This window comes from Bombina bombina, chromosome 8 (assembly GCF_027579735.1).
Source record: "Bombina bombina isolate aBomBom1 chromosome 8, aBomBom1.pri, whole genome shotgun sequence".
In the NCBI taxonomy this organism is placed as follows: Eukaryota; Metazoa; Chordata; class Amphibia; order Anura; family Bombinatoridae; genus Bombina; species Bombina bombina.
In genome coordinates this window covers 108,723,589-108,730,718 of record NC_069506.1, presented here as the reverse complement: position 1 = coordinate 108,730,718, position 7,130 = coordinate 108,723,589, and positions in this window count along the sequence as shown.

Genomic DNA, 7,130 nt, shown 5'->3' with positions numbered 1-7,130 from the left:
CAAGGCATACCCTGAGGACGCCCTAAAGGTCAAGATTTACCGGCTCTTGCTCCCGCCGGCGGGCGGACAGAACAAGTGGGCGGTTTGCAGCGAGGGGCAAACCCACAGTGAGTGTAAGCACGCCGCGGTCTCACAACAGCTCAGGCGCACGCTGTGGGCTTTCCTACCTGACATCTCAGCTCTTCTATTCACCGGAGCTCGACCGAGCTGCATCAAAGAAGCACTGCAGCTTTTCTATCACCATCTCCCAGGTCTGGGTAATACACCATGGAATAACCGGGAGAGATATCTATGGACGCTGAGTAGATATGCCGCCTGCTGCAATACAACTGCGTGGCCTCAGGGTAAGATCTCCAAAGTCGTTATAACAGTATTTGTTGCCCTAAAAGTGACTCTGGCTGCTTATTTCTTTCAAGAGTGACATTGTCTGCCTATATTGACATTGCCGTATCCTCCATACTATACCACTTAGCCTGTGTAAGGAAAGCTATGCTCTGTGTTGGCTTTGCATATGAACACTCTGCTTGATACCTGCCTACGTCTAATAAGACTCATCAGTTGTCTGAAGGATACTCAATATACCACAGACAGTACATCTGCCTATCAGCTGCAAAGTTGGTATCACTGTAAAAGCATCGGGCACTCTATATTTGCAACCAGAGTTACAGTTGCAATATAAATTTTTGGTCCGTTTTACGTTTTATTGGTATTAGTCCCCTACCAAGCAGGGACTCTCAAGGATAACTGTGATATATACAACCAGTCTGCTGCTGATAACCTTTAAAGAGGTATCTGTGAAATACATCCTGGCACTAAGGTCTGCAATATTTAAGCAGATAACACTAGCCTACCAAAAGTTGCAGTCTGCACGACTAGAACTTGCAAAGCCCACAACCATCTTATATTATTACTTGTATTTTTGCCTTTCCATCTGGGTTATCTATATCTGAAACCTATACAGATGTATGCTTAGATCTACATCAACATTGCAGGTTTATACTGTTAGGCACTTTATTAGTGTTAAGCAATGATGTCAAAAGGCTTATAAGTGTTTTTCTTTCTCGCTAGGAACAAAGAATATAAAACAGAAATACAGTGTTTCAATCTATATCCTGCTATTCCCTAGAGTTTATAACCAAGCAAACGAAACTTATATTGCTGGCTAGGAATATTAGTAGCTGCTACTTAGTGTGGCAACTCAGGTCTCAAATTTTCCTGTCATTAGTGTTCCTTTTTGAAACTTGCAACAGTCTGCGATATGAATATATAAGGTTAAGAATATTGTAATGCCATTGTTATATTTGTTGCAGAATATTGCCAGCTAAGAAGGGGAATGTATGTTGATTCAATGTAATTTTGTGCCATAGGGTCTGATTAGATTAGACAACAAGGATATGTAACAAGGTGGTAAAAGAGCTGTCTCTATTTTTTTGCAAAAATCTAACCATAATTCTATCTAAGTGTGAACTTGAAGGCATTTCTTAAATAAGAGAATCCCAGATCTTCTGTTCGTGTGACTACTTTTACAACACACTCATTTCAGGGCCTGGTCACCTAACTCACATAGATTATTGTTCACTTTTTTTTTACTTTTAATATACACTAAAATATGTTCTAGATACTTCCCCACCTGGGGACATACGTCACAAACACTTAATCTCTTTAAAAAAAAAAAAAAAAAAAGAAGCTAAGAGCTGTCGTTTTTTTTTTTTTTTTTTTTTTTTTTTTTTGTATTTGTTCTCACTGCCCTCTATCACTTTCTTTCTTTATCTATTTTTTGTATGACCTACTCCTGCCTTGCCCTCACTAACACGAGAAATCTATGGAAAGATTTCTCCTCCCGCACAGCACACCACCTCAGACCATGCCCCCAAAAAGTAAGGACAGAAGACCACGTATATCTGATATTATGACTGAAAATAGTAGTGAAGGCTTAAGCCCAAAGACAGACTTACAGCCCTTGATCACCCAACTTAGTGATATTTTCCTTCCACAATTTGAACATATCAAATGTCAAATCTCTAGCTTGTCGTCAGAATTAAAAGTATTTGCTAACAGACTTTCAGAAGCAGAAGACAGAATCTCAGAAGTGGAAGATATAACTAATAATCAGTCCCTAAAAATTTCAGAATTAGAAAAGAAAAATATAAGCCTGACTGCCAGGCTAGATGACCTTGAGGACCGCTCAAGGCGGAATAATTTAAAAATCATAGGCGTTTCTGAGTCAGAGCACCCTAAAGACCTATTACATTTTGCCGCGACAACACTGCCCCAAGCATTAGGGGTAGAATATTCCCAATTACCAATACCGATAGAACGGGCTCACAGATTGGGTCCTCCTAGAAGCAGAGCAAATGGTAAAAACATACATAGACCAATCCTGATAAAGTTCTTAAATTTCCAAGATAAAATAAATATGCTGCGTTTATATAGGAAAACAGATAACTTTCACATTGAAAATAACAGAATTTTAATATTCCAAGACTACTCTGTTGATACTGCTTTCAGGAGGAAAGAAATGGCCCCTTTCTGTACCAAGTTAATCAAAGAGGGTTTTTTAGCCAAATTAGTGTACCCTGCAAGAATTATCATAGAAGAAAAGGAGGGCATAGTTAGACTAGACAATATAGAAGAAGCTAAAGGCTACTTTAAAGATCACAAGCTAACACTTACATGAGGACTGGGATAACTATAAAATAGAGAGTATCTGTGTTTTTTGCTAGTTAGGGCACTACTGTTCTTGCTGATAATGGAAATGCTGTACAAAGATTTAGAGCTAAGAATGTTTTTCCCTAAATCAATTTATAGGCTGCCCCTGCGGCCTAAAGTGTACCAGGCTTCGCTTCGCCTGACAAGGTTTTTTCTGCAAATAATCTCTGTTTGCAATTCTTTTTCTGTATCCTTTTTTTTTTTTTTTTTTTTTTTTTTTTTTTTCTTTTTTTCTCTTTCCCTTCTCTCCCTCTTCCCGTCTCCCCTCTCCCCCCTACCCGTCTGCGTTAGCTCGCCCCTTAAACTTATTTTAATCATGCTACAATATATTGATTAGATGAAGGGCAATATTAGATTGTTATCTTGGAACGTGGGTGGCATTACCTCCCCAATCAAGAGGAAAACTATAGTCAGACAATTGGGTAAGCATAACCCTGATATAGCCTTAATACAAGAAACACACTTAAAGCAAGAGGAAGTAACCAAACTCAAATGTAAATGGGTGGGAGAGGTGATTGCCACCCCTTGTTCTAGAAGGAAAAAGGGAGTAGCTATTTTGTTAAATAAAAAACTTACGTATAATATTATAAGAGTATCATTAGACCCTGAGGAGAGATGGGCCCTCCTTGAGCTGCAGGTCGAGGATTTCAAAATGGTGATCTGTAATGTTTACGGACCTAATAGAGCAGACCCCACCTTCTGGAATAGTTTAGTCTTTATGCTAACTAATTTTATGGATCAGAATATTGTTCTAGCGGGTGACTTTAACCTAATACCATCAGAAGCCCTAGACAGACTTAGTTCTAGGAACTCCACTTTCTCGGGTCAGAAGGCCAAAATATTTAAACACATATGTAAAAATTTGAAATTACATGATATCTGGCGCCTACAATTTCCTGATACGAGGTCCTTTACCTGCAACTCGAGGACCTACGGCTCCTTATCACGTATAGACTTTTTTCTGATTTCCAGCTCCATGATTAAACTAGAGACTCAAACTAAGATATTTGATATTCTGATATCTGATCACGCAATTATTTTCCTAGACATACATTTACACCCGCCACAGAGAAACAACAGAAATAATTTTTTCTTCCCAAATTATTTAGTGAACAATCTTGAATTCAATAATTGGTTAATACACAAATGGAAAGAATTTGTTTCTTTAAATAGATCATACAGAGAAAAAACTGAAATATTCTGGGAAACTGCAAAGGCCTATCTGCGAGGCGAGATTAAAGCGTTTATGATTCTGAAAAAAAAAAAGTTGCAGCGGAGGGAAAGTCAGCTTTCTAACCAGGTCCAAAACGCATATCGTAAATTTATAAATAATCCTTCTAGGAGATTAAGAGATAAATACAATGGGGCCAGAACAGAAAGGGATATCTTTATTAAACAGAAAGTCGCTTGGGAAGAACTAAAGTTAACTGCTAAATATAAAGGCCAATATGGGAAGTCTGCTAAGTTTCTAGCTAGATTAGATAAAGCAAAGAAAAAATCTAACGTAATAGAGGCTATCTATGATGGGACAGAAAGAGTAACAGATCAATCTAAGATTCAAAATGTATTCTTTCAATTCTATCAAAATCTATATGCTGCGAAAGAAATAAATGCTAATAATAAAGTCAACTTTTGGCATAAAATCTGCCTACCAAAATTAGCACAAGAAATGGACACAGATTTAAATAGCCCAATAACCCAAGAAGAAGTAGCGGAAGCAATTAAAAAAGCTAAATTTAATAAAGCCCCGGGCCCAGACCAAATTCCGGCAGAGATGTACAAAATTCTTAAAATGGAGATAATAGATGTCTTGGTACAACTATTCAATGGTTATTTTATTGAGGGGCAAAACATGTCAAAATATTTCTCTGAGTCTATAATCTCACTGATACTGAAAAAGGGCAAATCGCCACTAGACCCTAAGTCATATAGACCTATCTCACTGCTCAATCTAGACTATAAGCTATTAACTCACATCATGGCTAATAGACTGAAAAAATGCCTAGATCCTATTATACATCCGGATCAGGTGGGTTTTATGCATCAAAGATCCCCAACTAAAAACACACGGAAAGTAGCATTAATACTAGAATATTTTTGGAATAAACTAGCGGAAAAAAGAATAATTAATCAAGATATCGCGATAATAACAATAGACGCCGAAAAGGCATTTGATGCTATAATATGGGACCATCTGTTCACCACGTTAGCGCAATTTGGTTTTACAGGTCAATTCCCCAAATTTGTCAAGACTATATATGATCACCCGAGGTCGAATATACTAATCAATGGTAGCTATACTGCATATCTTACATTATGTAGGGGGACGAGGCAAGGCTGCCCACTCTCTCCGTTATTATTTAACGTGGCTATAGAACCACTGGCTATAATGCTACGTCAAGAGCTTCAAGGAATTAGGCTCGGGGAACAAAAATCTGTTCTATCTTTATATGCGGATGATCTGCTCCTATACGTTAAAAACACAAAGAAAAGTATACCACATGTTTTAAAAATTATTGACTTGTTTGGCTCTATCTCGGGCTATAAAATAAACGCTAACAAGTCTGAAATTCTATGGGTTAATAAAAATAAAAACAGTTGCCAAGAACATCCCTTTCAAGAATCCCTTAGTATTAAATATTTAGGAATATATTTCCATGCTGACCCCAAACAATGGTACAGACTCAACTATGCTCCTTTTTTTAAAAAAACCTCTGAGAAACTTGTACAATGGAGCGCCTTCCCTATCTCTCTATCTGCCAAAATAATGATTATTAAGTCTATTCAAGTTCCCAAATTGATGTATATTATGCAAAACATGCCGCTCTTTATTTTGTCTCACGACATTAAAAGGTTTAACTCAGAATGTGCTAAATTTATTTGGAACAATAAAAGACATATGTTATCCATAGCCAAACTCACACCAAGATTGGAAGGAGGAGGCTTATCTTTCCCTGATATCAAAAAGTATAACTTGGCTATATTAGCCCGTGTTGCAATTGATTGGCTATCAGAGACTAGCTATTTCTCACTGCTATCTATAGAGGAAAATCTGTGCGCACCTTTCTCTCTTAAAGCCTTATTGCATTGCCCGACGAAACAATTACCAGACCATATCAAACACATAAAGACACTATCTAATATTATTGAAGCATGGCAAAAGCTAAATATAACGATCAAAGTTAATTTTGAGATTTCCCCATTTCTCCCGATACAAGGTAACCCACAATTTATGCCTGGACTATCCCATGAAGTCTATAAGACTTGGAAGCACAAAGGTCTGCTTTATGTAAACCAATGTTTAAATAATATGTCTCAGATAAGAACGTTTGAGGATATTGCTATAGAATTCTCTCTATCTAATAAGAATTTCTTTGCTTATCTTCAGATCAGACATTATATAGCAGGAATTAATAGATTAAATACAGATGCGAATGGGTGGGGGGAAGTTGAAAAATATATAGCAAGCTATAAGTCAGGCAAACATAGCATAGCTCTTTTATATAAAATTATGCTGGATAAACAAGCCCAATTGTTTAGGGATAATCTAGTCCAGAAGTGGAATGTTTTCTTTACGGATCTTTCAGCAGAATCATTAAGCGCAAGTTATAAATGGGTGCAAGGCGCGAATATACCGTTAACTTGGAAAGAATCACATATAAAATTACTCAACAATTCTTACCTGACACCAGGGAAACTATCTAAGTGGTACGCGAATTCTGCAGAAAAATGCCCAAAATGTAATAATTCTTGTGCAGATATTATTCATTGTTTCTGGAACTGCCCCAAAATACTCCAGTTCTGGAGAAAAGTAGAATTTTGGCTTAATAAAGCTTTAGATGTTAGGTTAAAATTCCAAGCTAACCATATCCTTTTTCTCTACAACATGGACCATAACAGAGTTAACACTAACCTTTTTAACACGGCAATTATGCTTGGTCGTAACCTCATATTAAAAGGTTGGAAGAATAGAAAAGCTCCTACAATGGGCTGTTTTATAAATACGATACATGCCCAGATAATTTTTGAACAGCTGAATATAGCTCCCTCCGAAGAGAAAAGGGTCAAAACTTTTTTTATGAAATGGTTAAGAGTTATATTGTCCTATCCACTCGCTAGTCAGTTTTTACTTGTGCGTAATTTGCGCAGATCGGAATTTTTTGAGACGCTAATTCTTTCAAATGTTTTCCCAAATGAATGGTATTGATATATACCTAGTCTATAAAAGGGAAGGAAGCGGAAATGAATAGCCTGGCCCAGATCTACAGTGAGTGGAGGTCGAGTTAAGAACCTAAAGGGAGGTGAGGGAGGGGTGAGAGGGGAAACCTATTCTTGCTTTTTTTTTTTTTTTTTTTTTTTTTTTTTTTTCTTTCTTTCTTTCTCTTTTCTCTCTTTTTTTCCCTTTTTTTCTTTTTTTCTGC